This window comes from Mus pahari, chromosome 12, assembly GCF_900095145.1.
Source record: "Mus pahari chromosome 12, PAHARI_EIJ_v1.1, whole genome shotgun sequence".
NCBI classification, from domain to species: Eukaryota; Metazoa; Chordata; class Mammalia; order Rodentia; family Muridae; genus Mus; species Mus pahari.
Genome location: NC_034601.1, coordinates 35279358 through 35294013, shown reverse-complemented (window position 1 = coordinate 35294013; position 14656 = coordinate 35279358). Strand labels below are relative to the sequence as shown.

At 36.5% G+C, this 14656-nt stretch overlaps 1 protein-coding gene and 1 pseudogene across 2 annotated transcripts in view; one reads left to right on the top strand and one right to left on the bottom strand.

The window, feature by feature from the left end:
• Window positions 1-14656, bottom strand: part of Lsamp (limbic system associated membrane protein) — a 2126592-nt gene that overhangs the window by 1720600 nt on the left and 391336 nt on the right. The gene's annotated exons all lie outside the window — the stretch shown is intronic.
• The window catches only part of LOC110329415, a 96934-nt pseudogene that overhangs the window by 57675 nt on the left and 24603 nt on the right, over window positions 1-14656 (top strand).

The window sequence follows — 14656 nt, the reverse complement described above, 5'->3', positions numbered from 1 at the left end:
TTTTTTTTTTTTTTTTTTTTTTTTTTTTTTTTTACCTTTATGTTTGCATCACTGTGAACTGAACATGGGTCCTTCCCATCTGGGTACTTTCCTACTGAGAGACGTACCTTCTCTTCCACTTTCATGGTTTTTCTTTGAGGGAGTTCCTTACTAAGTTGCCCAGCTTTGCTTTGAAATAGCGACCTTCTTGCCTCAGGCTCATGAGGAAAGAGAATTACAGGCCTCTGGCACCAGATGTCGCAACACATGAATCTTTTAATGGCTCTAGTTTTAAATTTGCCAAAATTCTCTGTCTATCTCATGTAATTCCCTCATTGAAACTGTATAGAAACTGGGCTACATGTATTTGCCTTTTTCATTTGCATTTTGGCTTATTAGACATAAAGTTTACCTGTGTAGCCCTGGCTGTCCTGGAACTTGCTCTACAGACCTGGCTGGCCTCGAACTCAGAGAGCAGTCTGACTCTGCCTACTGTGTGCTGGGGTTAAAAGCATGCACTGGCACCACCCAGATTTATCATTTACTTTTAAGAAAAATGTTTGGGAGATGGATGGAACAGTTTGCTTTCCCAGAGGATAAAATGGGATACAAATATGTTGGCCATCTATGGTTCAAAAAGATATACAATTAGGAAATTAGAACATAAGTTAGCAGATATGTAACCACATTAGGACTGCAAGGATCCACTTAATAACAATTGACTAACGACATCATATGTATTTATCTACTTGAAATCATTTCATTAGTCTGAAAATTAAGCATATGCTGCTACTGAGAGGAGGAACAAGAGAGACTGGTTTGCTCAGGAGACTGGTAACAGCACGCAAAGCTATTTATCTTGAGATTATAGGGCTGGCTTCAACCAAGAAGCTAAAGACAGTTATTGCTACTTTATGGCCCATATGAAATGAACTATCATTATCAGTTTAGATGCTCATTTTAGCAGGCTGTCACCACAATGTGGGTTTGGGAAAGTCAAAGCCCATGTGGACTACTGTCAGTTTGAAGAGATAATAGAATTTATTGAAAAGAATCCTTGGCTACAACCCAGGGAATTTGAGGGCTAGTACAAGTTGTGACACTCCGAATAAATAACTTGTCTGTCACCTTTCTATGGTGGGGCTAGGGTTAGGATGAGATGGACAAGAGCTCAGAGGATCTCCAAAATACCTTCTAGCCCTAATATGGGGTTGTTTTATGTAAAGGAAAGTGCATCCTGGCCATTCTGAGCAGAAGCTTTCTCTTTATTCTCCCTGATCTACCTGCCAAATAGCCACTGGCTTTGCTTTCTGACTTCAGTCCAGGTTCATTTCCAGGGTAATTGAAACAGGACACCAGCTTTTCAGTTCCCTGTTCAGACAAGCAACTTAACAATCTTTCAATCTAGGATAGATTCTTAGGTTTAGGTATATAGACAATTGCTCATTCAAAGATCTCTCTTCTCCTTTTCCTGACCTTCTTCCTTCCCTCCATTTATCTGCCCTCCATTCTCCTCTCCCCTCTTTCCCCTTTGTGCTTCCTTTTCCCTGTACTGACCTTCCCCTCCCCTCCTTCTCTTCCCTATGCTCTGCTCTTCCCACTTCTCTTGGGTCCTTTGTCTCCTCCCCTTCCCTCTACTCTCATATTTTCTCTTAACTTTCATTGTATACACCCACCCACCACAAATACTCCAGGAAACTCCCTAAAGAAAATTAATTTGAGTGTGTTTCTAAAGCAATGAACTATATTTTTCAACATGACACCTTTTGTTTATTCAAAAGAAAGTAGGTAGATGGGAGTTCTGAGACCTTGGAAAAATGTAATGCCTACAGCTTTTTCTAATGTGTATTGCTATTAATAAAGAATAGCTAGCAGGCCAAGTCTCTGTTTATAACCTATTTAGTCACACCATACCTGCTGTCCTTACAGGCCTTGACCCTCTCAATTCTCAGTAAAATCCTGAAACTGCTTATTAAAAACTGCTCTGTTAGAAACGATGGCATGATTTGGAAATGTTGGGGGAAATGGTGGTGTAGCCTCTCTTAAAATTAGGACTTAGATGCTTAAAAAGAGAAGACTAGTAGAATTGAAACCTTATTGTAAAGCTGCATCAACTACCAAATTGGGGCAAGTGACAAAAACAAACAAACAAACAAAACAAAACAAAAAACAAACAAACAAAGAAACCATTATAATCTCAAGCCACAAGAGTGTAAGGGTAGGTTGTATACAATACTTGGGCCCACCACTGGGATTGCTTTATGCTAATTTCTTGTGCACTTGTATTCTAGTCCTCACAGAGGCAGATGAAGAAACAGACATCCATATCATTTATGAGATTTATTCAGGGTCACAGTTGAAATTTGCTTTCTGACTGAATAGCAGATTCTTTTAACTGAGACAATTCTCATCCTATATTCTGTATGTACTTTCAGGAAGGAGTGGGCTTCATTTCAACACATCTGTTTTTGAGAAACTCATCAGTCCTTGTCTTACTCACTAGGGTAGTTTTCTTTGCATGAATCTTCATGCAAAGGTGATTAGTTGGGGAATAACAATAAATGCAGCCAGGTGTCTCTTCAAAGATTCTCTCCCTACACAAGGAACTGCTGAGCTGCCTTATGTCCAGAACTATTCCTTCACATGCTCTGGAAGGAAAGTCATGTCTCCTTAGAGAAATGAGAAACATTAAAATGGAACTTAGCATGGTGGTTATTGGGAGAGATCTTGGGCCTGGCATTTCTCAGCAACATGTCCCTGAATAAGGGAGTTGGGTCTTAGATTCTAAAGTTGTACCTAGAAGACATCAGATACTATTTAAGTGCTTAGTTTGTACTCTATGCACAATACTGTACAGTTCAATGTTTAAATATCTTAGAAGCAAACACATCATGAGAAACAAATGCTGTGACTTCCCTTTAATCATTCACTTCTTTTACCCTACATTCTTGCTGACAAGACAGACAGCCATTGCTTGGTACAGGAGCATGAACACTTGGCCACCACCTTTACAATCTAGACAGATTTGGAGAGTTCTGGAGTTCCTTTATGCAGCATCAGTAAATCAATTACATTTAAATAAAGCCTGCTCTATCTCCCATGATCAGTTCTAATCATAAACCTTGCAATTTGTGTCCTCTGAATTATAGATGCAGTCTATTTTGTTTTAAACACACTAGATCTCCAACACCTTCTGCAGACTTACTCTTCGGTTTATAGGAATGAAGAACTGGACTGTGATCCATTACCACTGAACTGGGAATTGATTTTGGGGGAAAGATCTGCGATTATAGGCTAGAATGTGAATGGGGATGGTTTAGGCCAATCTCAGCTCTGATTTCTCCACTTGTGTGTGGTGCCGTGTGAGTGACATGGGGCGTGAGGAGTGCTTCATAAGATGTAAAAAGAACTGATTGATTTATCGATCTAAGGAAGACAGTCTCCTTGACGGAGACATGCTGTCAAACAGTGGCAGGATGCGAAGCTAAAAGCCCTCCAGATTGATTACTCTACCTGGCACCTGATCCCTCATCACAGTGTCAGGTGAAGAGTTCTGGAAATGTACTCACAGCTGCATTAATGAGATAGGAGGAGAGCAAACAAGAAGCCCAGGTCAGGCACAGCTCTGGCTGGGAGAGGTTTTCCCAGGGCTTTGAGTTTCCAACAAGGCAGCAGGTCCCTCAGACAGTATGAAACACACAGGTTGACAATGAGACAAAAGAGCAAATTCACCTGCAACTGTGTGTAGCTGCAACGACAGACACCTCAAGGTGTTGGGTTTCTGACATTGGGTTTTCCCATCATTTGTTCTTTCCAAGATGAGACAGTTCCTGTTTGAGCACTGACACAATTGGAAAATGCTCTATAGATAGTCTAAGGCACACACCTGGAGTAGGATGCAAAGTACTACCCTCCTTAACTGTGCTGGAGTATCTCTGGGCACAAACATCACTGCATCTTATCATATAGATCAACGGAAGAAAGGACCTACAACCTCACAATGTGATCTTTATACACCTGCTTTTCACAGCAAGTCACAGCCGAAGATCGAACAGAGAGTGATAATCAGGGAAGGCACCTATATACTAACACTAGAAACAAACAGTAAAACAAGTAAATACAGAATAACCATAGTGTTCTGTTTTGTTTTGTTTTTATGACAGGATATGGCAAGACTGCATAGTGTTTAAGAATACTTACTGCTCTTCAAGAGGACCAAAGTTCAATTTCTAGCACCCTGTTTTGTTTTCCAAGCATCTGAACTCCATATAACCATCTTTAGCTTCTTGCTTGAAGCCAGCCCTATAATCTCAAGATAAATAGCTCTGCATGCCGTTACCAGTCTCCTGAGCAAACCAGTCTCTCTTGTTCCTCCTCTCAGTAGCAGCATATGCTTAATTTTCAGACTAATGAAATGATTTCAAGTAGATAAATACATATGATGTCGATAGTTGATTGTTATTAAGTGGATCCTTGCAACCCTAATGTGGTTACATATCTGCTAGCTTATAGTTCGGGAAAACATTCACACATAAAAAATATAAATAAATAAAATTAAACCAGAAACATATAATTTTTCAAAACTCTCACAGAATTTGTGTCAAGTAGAGTTACATTATTTTGAAGGATAATCATGTAAAAGCTTGACAGATTAAAAGAGCTATTAGCAAGTTCTAAATACTGAAATAACATATGTTTAATGGACAATGTTTATGTGGTCAGAGTGGCAAAAGGTAATCTACAGATGTGGGATATTACAACTGTTAGTCCATCATTTCTAGCACTAAATTAAAAACCATAGAAGTTTACAAAATTCTAAAATTCTAAAGTGAAAAACTGTATTTTCAGAAAGTTAAAGTTACTGAAGTAAGATAATTCCTCATTCAGTTACCTTATATGTCAGAAAAAAAAAGTCTCACCATATGTTAATGTAGGAGGAGATGGGATTTGAACCTCTGTCCCCCAGATATTTCTATTGTATTATGACTATTCAAAAACTCTAGACATATGTATTTTCCTACTAGCTTTCATTTTATTAAATATTTCATATCAATAATAGCAGCAGTATGAACAGCATCAACAAGAACAAAATCTATAATAAATCTCCAAGTTCTCCCAATAGTCACAAAACAATCAACATTTCATCATTTACCTTAATGCCTTAATATAACTAGATAGCCAGTCAGTGCCCAATTGTAATAGGTCTCCATTGTTCCTTGGGAGTAATAACATTATCTATAGAGCACTGCATATAAATCTAGAAAATATGCCCTAATTTTAAATGTAACATGAAAGATTGAAGCAATGGTCTTGGGACAGACAAGCATTACAGTAAGAATAAGTTTCTAGCTGCATGACAATAAAATCTGACAAAATAAACCCTTTATCAGTCACAATTTAAAGAGGAATGGTGACTGTTGAATTTGTCTCTGAGGGTAACCCTTTGGATGGAGCAAGACTTCCTCCAGGCAGTCTCATAAATGAGTGAACATTTCTGCACAAGGGATTTTGAATATATCTGTGAGCTTAGTGGGGGAAAAAAGAAAAAGAAAAACTGTTGTCACTCATTTCTAACTGAATTTATCATTAACTTCAATTATGGGTTCATTAAAAAACTGTAGTGGTATTAAAATTATATTTGAAGTCGTTTATAGAATCACAGACACTTTCACAGTTTCATATTACAGTGCTTAGAATCCTACAGGTTTTTAATATAATATGCAATTTGCACTCCTACCTATTGGGAAGGTACAGAACAATTGAAACTCACTTCCAGTTTTTGTTGCATACTATATCAGTAAATGTCAGATATATATCGTAAGTTTTATATTTTGGTAATTACACTGGGAAATAATTGGTTCATTTCCAATTACTCTTTGAAGTGTTGACAGGATCAAATGGAGTTAAGACAGTTGCGGCAGCCCTCAGAAAAATAAATAGAGGCAGGAAGTTATGAAGAAAGAGGTTTCCATCTTTTATTGTCTCACTATAACAAAACATTGGGAAAAAAGCATAGCTTTGCCCATGGGTCACCAAAACCTCATAAAAATACTTCTACAAAGACATTTGCCCAACAACTACTTGTCCAGCCTTGCCTGGTACAACCCTTGTTATAGCTCCTGTAGTCATGGGTCACACTTTCAAGGGTCATATGCAACTCATCATAGTTTTGCTTTTTAATATGTATTCTTACTCAGCGTGTGAGTATGGACAAACGTTGCTATTCCTTGTGCCATTTCCTAAATCATGACATTGTTATGAACAGGTGCTCTCAGAAAATTATCAAGGTAGACATGTTTGGTTTCAGAAGTGTGTTAAGATGTAAGGTGTACTGCCGCCTTAGAGAGAGGCATTTGGCTAAGAACATGATGAAGGTGACAGGGAGTGCCTGCATTGAGACCTCAGTGGACTCCGTTTCTTTAGTTGGCTTTTTCCCGATCTGGGAAATACTTTATTAGCTTGAATTTGCTTCTTTTGGTTAGAATTTCATTACTGGTTTTATGTGGGGTCTGACTTGGCTAAGGCCCCCTTAAGCAAAGATCCTTGGAAACAAGATGTGCGCCTTTCCTAGAAATCATTTTTTTCCTATTAAGAGGATACTCTCCTAGTGATAATTCAGATTCCCAGAGAATTTATTCTCTGTAAGCACTTCAGTATCATGAGTTTAGGATTCTTTAGTTTGTATCTACTTTAATACTTTGAGTCACAGAGCTGAATTAGCTTTCTTGAATTTTTATTTTTAGTTACATTGACCCAATTATATGCCCTGATAAATAACCTGATGTTTTAATTTTTAAAAAGTAGTCATTTCTAATATGTCTTAATTGAAGGAAAATCTTCTACTCTTCCCTTCCCTTTTCTCTGTTCAGTCCCTTTTCAGCTACCCTCCCTTGATCCACTCCCATGCTCCCTGGTTGTCACATTGTGTGGGGCTGTGCTCTGCCCAGCCACTGGGGTGTGGGACATGATTCCCAGTGATGGCAAAAAGTGGCAAGCGTCTGACTATGATCTCCTTGAGTTTTCGGCTTTAGGGAAACACCAAAACACTGCTGGTGGGGGTCGGGGTAGGAATACACAGTCTAAGATGGTGGAGGCAGGAGTTGGAGGTACCCTGAAACCTGGGGCATCCAGTTGCCACTGGGGTGTTGCACAGAGGAGTTTGGAACATAGAGTGGGGTCCATAGGCCTGTGAGGAGGCCAGGACCATTGGAGGCCTGCAGGTTGAGGACAGCAATGAAACCCAGAACCAGGGAAATGGGGAACTCTGGCTTAGCTCATCTAAGATGGTAGCAGCAGTTGTCTGAAAGGTCAGATAGGCCTTCTAAGGAAGACTTAGGCTGTGGCTCTGTAAGCAAAGGCCTTCTCCATGTTCCTTATGACAGTTCAATGGAAGAGTCAATCTATGTTTATCCATACCAATTAGTGACTGTTCATCATTGAAAATAGATGCATACCAACTTCTCAGGATGGAGCACTGATTAAATACCTTTTGCAGGGAGGACTGTCTGGGAAGGGAATCTTATAGACTTTCAAGTGTTCTGACTTTTTTGTCTTATTTTCAGTTATTCCATTCAATTTGTATTTGAATTAGCATGGAGAACTGTCCTGGGACTATGTGACCACAGTTCACGTTTCCTTATAGAGGAAATGTTGCAGATGTGCCAGGCCAAGAATCTAGTAGGGAGCAAGGAGGTGCCTATCTTCTCAGGTATGTACCTGCTTACTGGGGTCTCAGACCTGCTCTAACTTATCAAGTTTCCTGACATGGTTCATTGTCCCACAACTTTGATCACATCTTGCTCTTATATTATTATTCACACATGTGCGCACACACACACACACACACACACACACACACACACACACACACACAGTACAAACTACAAATGACTGAGTTTCCTTTTGATGTTTGTGTGTATATAACTTCATGGTTGACACTCCTCTGCTTTGGACAATAAATAAGGAGGCTCATTCTTACTAAAGGATAACTCTACTTTCCTAAGAGTCTTTGCATTCTTCTAGTACTTTGTCTAAGGGTAAAGCACCATAAGGTTTACCTTCTTCGATATTAACAGGTTCATTGGTTGATATTGTTCCTGTGGTGTATGCAACCATTTCTAGGTAAGACTATCTCTTGGCAGACTTCCTGGTATGCTGGCTCTTACAACCCCTCCCCCAAATCCCACAATGGTCCTTGAGACATAAATGTGGACACTGTAATGTAGATATATCCCGTAGGATGTGTCTAGATTCCAAAGTTAGGAGAAATTGCTTTGTTTTTCAATATTATGAATGTTATTTATAGCATGTGTATATGTTCTTTTGAAGATGAGGAAGTTCACTACTGTTTATGATTATGCAAAAGATGCTCTCACAATCAGATGATAAGCTTTGTCTCTATATTAATTAATACAATCTGCTAAAGTTTTCTGCCCTAGCTTTTTATTAAAAGCAGATTACACTGACTTGTTATCAAATACAAAACCAGCATAATATCAAATGGAATAAACAGCATTTGGTCATGGTGTTTTAATATATGTGTTTAATGTATATATGTGTTTAAATATATATGTCTAATTATATTTTATGTAAATTAATTTAAATATATATATAATTTTATAACTAATACATTTCAAGGGGTTGATACAAATTAACTAGCTCTCTACTTTCCTTGTTTTCTGGAAGACATATTACATGCAGAGTTTGTGTCAATTTCTTATACATTTTGAAGAATTGTCTAAATAAACATTCTGCTTTAGAAATTGCTTTGGAGGATTTTTAAAATAAGAAATTCATTTTCTAAGTCTATGAAAACCAACATTTTAGTTTCTTGTTGTGCAAGTTGCAGTTTGTCATTTCAAGTAATTGGCACTATCATTTAAGATGAGAACATTTCTGGGGTAGTTGTTTCTAATATCTGCTTAGGAAACCTTGCCTATCTACAGCATCTTAAGTGATACCCTTTGTTTTTTTTTTTTTTTTACAAGTGTATGCAAGTCTTCTCTTTTCTCTAATCTATGTATCTATCTATCTATCTATCTATCTATCTATCTATCTATCTATCTATCTATCTATCTATCTAACATCTACCTATCTACCTATTATCTATTACCTTCTATCAACTTTGTCAAGTTGTTATTTCTGTCCTTTCATCTTTATATAAGATTCCTGTCTTGAACAAAGATCATTAGGACTGCATGGAGAGTATTCCAACTGGCAGAGCCCTCTCCCTGACTCATTTTAGTAGTTTTTAATGTTGCATTTATTTCTTTTTCTTTCAGTTTATTTCAGTTTTTTATTGTTTGGCGGAGTTTAGCCTTTTCAGATAAGAGGTTAGATTGTTAAATTAAGGCCTTTTCCCACCTCTTACAGCAAAAGCATTTGGGACATCACACTCCCCACAAAGCACTGCATTAGCCAGTACCTACATCTGTCCTATACTATATTTTCATTTTCATTCTGCTTAGTGTAAGTTTTAATTTTCTGTTGGGGTATCCTCTGAGTTATAGATCATTTAAGAAGTAGGTTGCTTAGCTTTCAAGAGTTCTTTTTTTTTTTTATGTTATCTTCAGATACTCCATTCAATTTCTATTTCACTTGGCTAAAGAATATATTTTGTATGATTTTAGTCATAAAAAATTTGTTTTATGACCCAGGATGTGGTATGTCTTGGTGTGTTTTCCATGAACAATTAAACCTGTGCATTTTAATGGTATTACATGGAATGTCCTATGATTGAGGCTTAAGGACTTTTGGCTGATGTCACTGATACTTTGCCTCCATGAGTTTTATCTCTGGGTGAGGAAGGCATTTGAATAACCACCCACTGCTGTATAACTATCTGTTTCTCCTTTTACTTCTATCTTATTTAGGCAGGTGTGTTGTATGGGGCACACAAAAACCTACCAAGGATTGCTATTTCTAATTGTAGATTAAACTTTTTGTCTTTGTCTCTGGTGAATTCATTGACTCTGAAATATCTTTTATTTAGTGCTAATATAAACACTTTACTCTCCCACCTTACATTTGCATATCACATTATTTTCCATCCTTTGCCTTCCAACTTACGTGTATTATTACACATGAAAACTATTTACTTATTTATTTTTAGATAGGTTATAGAGTTTATGACTGTAATTCTTTTTGTTGGTTTCTTTTAGTTGACATATTTGTGCCATTTATGCTTAAATTAATCGTTTATATATTAAGGATTAACTATGGTATTTTTATTGGCTTTTTGTTTTCTCTGTTTCTTTGCTTATTTATTTTCCTTTTTAATTACTGACCTCTGAGTTACTCCATTGAGTTTTAGAAATTCAATTGTCTAGAGTATCATAAATTTATCTTTCTTGTGTATCTTTGTAGTTCTAGGAATATATAGTATATACTGAACATATCACATCTAACCTTATTGACATTATCAGTTAAAGCATAGAAAGTCTACCTTTATTTATGTTTTTAACTCTCATTTATAACAAACATTTGAAATATATTTAAACAAACTTAGAGCAGTGTTAGAATGTGTTATAGTTATTTCAACTGTCAAGTTATAATTTTGCAAAACACAGAGGAAATGTGCATTCATGAATATTATAATAAATTTGTCATTATTTTAGGATTGGATTTTCCTGTTACAAATTCTCAGCTTTATTTCCTCTTTTTTTCTTTTTTGGAAACAGAATCACTATGTAGACTAGGTTAGCCTTGAACTCACAGAGGTTCTTTAGCATCTGCCTTCTGAGTACTGATGCTAAAGTCACCATCCATGCCAGACCCTTTGTCATTACTGAAGAATATCATCAATGGATATTGGTTTCTGGCCTGGTTTAATTTTTTTTCTTTACCTGTTCTTTTTATATTGCTGTTTCTTATTGCACTTCATGGGTTCTATTGAAAAGTCTACTACCATTAAAATTTTTTCACCAATGTAAAGGTTGCAATTTTGTATTTGTCTTGCTTTCAATATATTTTGCTTTGTTTTCAGTTTTCTAAATGTTGACTACACTGGGCCTAACACTTACATTCGTTGTAGGGCTCAAATCAACTTTTTTATATTTTAGCTTGATTCACTTTTCTAAATTTGCCATAATGTCTTTTAGTATTTTTTTCTTCTCTGCTCAGGTCTTATCTAGTATCATGTGTCTGATGCCACACTCAACTTATTTGCTGTTGTTCATTTTTTTTCTTGTTTAAAATAGGTACTTTCTATTGTACTGAAGGAATCATTCGATTAGTCCTTCTGATATTGAACCTATACATTGTGTTTGTTATTTCTGTTTTGCTTTTACTGATTTCTACCCTATTGATATCTTTATCACCACTTCTTCCTTAAGAGCTTCATTTTCTTGGCAGAGATTCTGTTTTAAGAGTAGTTGTAATCGTTCACTGAAAAATTTTAATGGTGAGTTCATTAAAACTTTTGTGAGAAAATATATGGTCTATGTCATCTCAAAGTTGGTATGTATTGATTCTTTTTTAATTGAAATAAAATGAAAAGTGACTGAAACATGCATTTTGGGTATTTTGTTTTTAAATGATGAGTCCTATACAAACCTCTCTTAACTGCATTCCTCCGACTCTAATCCAGCTTAGAATCAAAAAATAGAATTTTATTACTGATGCAGGTATAGACATCTTGACGCTCCACCCTTTCTTCACTGACACTTTAAATAAGTTGTAGGAATAGGTCTTTCTGAAATCCTGCATCTGAAATCCTACATTCTTTGTGGTGAGCACGGTTTAGATTTGCCACTTCCGCCTTTGCTGGTGCATCTGCGGTGGGTCATAGTTTTTCCTATGGTATTGGCCATCACTGAACACTTATTCTCTAAAGGCTTTTGTCATTAAGGTTGTCTTTTCCTAGTTCATTGGTCTCATATAATGGAATGAGTTGTTTTGTTTTTCATTTTTGTCTGCATCTTTTGGAAGTTTTAGGTTTTTAATTTCTTCAACTATAATATCAATCACCAAAATTTACTATCACATCATTCTTTTAGTTTCAGGAACCTAGACAGTCAGATTCTAGTTTTATATCATATCACATTATATTATATCATACCATACCATGTCATATAATATCTTGGTATTTTATTGTATGTAGTTAGAAGATGAAGGAAAATTATTTTATTCCATCTCACCAGTAGTCAGAGTTGATTCATTACCAATTAGTCTATAAATAGGTACATTGGCTGAATCAAGCTGCTATAGGGTGCTGAGACACACAGCAGTTAAGAGGATTCTCCCCAGGGAGTTTCTTAGACTGAGCAGTCCACAGGAGCTCTAACATTGTTCTTTCTGCAGACTAACTGACCAGATCAGAGGTTTTGTCTTCATCTCTACCATTGTGCTTGCCTGTGACTGACACCAAAAGCCCAGGTCCCTTGACCTTTCAGGAAATCTACTGATGAGTCAGACTTAATCCTCAGATCAGATCAGAAATCCTATGTAGAGGTAATTTTGGCACTTAAGGGAAATTTTGCTAAAATAATTTAATTGGACAAATAACTTTTAAAATTATTATTCAAGTGATCATTTTGTAGATATTGGGATAACACAAAATTAATTCATTCCTTTAGTAATATCTCTTGGTAAAGGAGCATAAATATTAATGTCTCTTAAAATTCATAATCCACTTGAGAATTGATGTAGTTGCTCTTTGCCTCTAGAAATGCCTTTCAATTGAAGAAGAAAATAGGGCCAGCTAACTGTTCTAGAATCAGGTATTTTTTTCCACATCTCTGTTATTATATGGAAACTTATTAAGGTCTTAAAAATATTAAAAGTTCTTGGTATGGAGCAACATTTAGTGTTAGTTGTCACTGTTACATTAGCTGAATTGAGAATAAAACAAAATAGTGAAGAAAGAAAGAAAGAAAGAAAGAAAGAAAGAAAGAAAGAAAGAAAGAAAGAAAGAAAGAAAGAAAGGACAAAGGGTTAAAAGACAGCTTAAAATGGTGGTGAATCTTCAGCTAGGAGGAAGCAGGTCCTATTCTCAAATGTTCTGAAGCTGCTAAAGGGCTCTCTGTGTAAGTTGTAGCACTTTAAAATTTTAAAATGAGAGTGTTACTTAAGTCAAAATAATATTGATTTTTTTTCTAAACATGTGGTAGGCATAAGATTTATGATTGAAAAATTATATTAAATAATTAATTTGTTTATTCCCTGAAAAGCTGATCTTAGATTCTTTGTAAATTAAATTATTCCCAAGGGCAGAGGCATGAAAAGGACACTGGTACAATCCAGTAACCTCAGAAAGAATAGCTACATCAGGACAATTGGAGGATAACAACCAACCCACAATGCTTTCCCATTCATCAGCTACATATGATACTTTTTAGAAAAAAAAAGAAACTATTTATTTAAGGTTGAGATAATGTGCCTAACTAAGAAACTGAATATTAAAAATAGAATACTTGTGGGTATATAATTAATCTTGTGTTGACTATCCTTGAACATTATCACTGCTTACAGTTAGCAAAACTATACAAAATTAAGATATAAACTGCAATTTGCCTTGAGCATTAGGGAAACAGAAACCCAATATTGGACTTACATCTGTAATCTTCGTAGTTGGATGACTTTAAGATTTGAAATTTAATGAAAGGGTGAACCAATGAAAGATGTGATTGAGAATGCCCATCCTCCGTTGATTCATATGTTTGAATGATTGGTCCTAGTAGGTGAAAGTATTTGGGAAGATTAGGATGTGTGGAGATGTGTTCTTGTGGAGTAGGCTTTGAGGTTTCAAAAGCCCGTACTAGTGAGCTTTCCCTGCCTGTGGTTGTATCTCAAGATGTGAACTCACAGCTACTGCTCCCATTCCATGTTGGCCTACCTATTGTTGTGATTCTTGCCATGGTGGTTACAGACTTTAATCCTCAAGCCATAAGGCTCAAATACATTCTTTCTTCTATAAGTTTTTTCTGTTCATGATAACTTATCATAGCAATATAAGAGTAATTTAGGTATATGGCAAAGCACCACCATCATATTTTTCATAGGGGGTAGCTTATGTATTATTTTAGCACTTCTGGTTCCCAGAAGAGACCAAGGGTACATGGATCCCAAACAAAATGAGGCCAGAACTGAAGTTTCACAGCCTACACAGACTCAGCTGGCAACTGAGGATCTTCACACACAGATGGATATGGAAATAAATGTATATGCAGATAAAAGTACAATAAAAATTACAGATTCCCCCACACCAGTGCCTCCACATGCTCCACCATGCCTCTGAGCCATAGGGGAAAAGCTGGAGAACTGCAAAGGAAAGCTTATACTCTTCCCTAGTATTCCTAGACAAGAATAAATGGGAACCAAATGACTGGTGGAAAATATGACCTCAAAAGATGATTTTGTAAAACATTTATATGCAAAGCAATATTGCTGGCCTGTGTTACTCAATCATAAAAACAGGGTAAGGTCAGATTTTCTTGCTCTGTGTGATTGATAAAAGACATCCAGGTTGGTTGATAGTGACCTGAGTAACTCGCTTAAGGTCCAATATCATGATATTTTAGTTCATATTCAGGAGTTTCTAAATCTAGGTAAAGCTAGTGCTGCCAATTTCCAATGCAGTCTGCAAAACACGACAGAGGTCATAAGGCAGGGAGTGTGCAATAGGCACTCGATGGTCCTCAGTCAGAGAACCGCCTTTTGTTCATCATCTCTTCATACG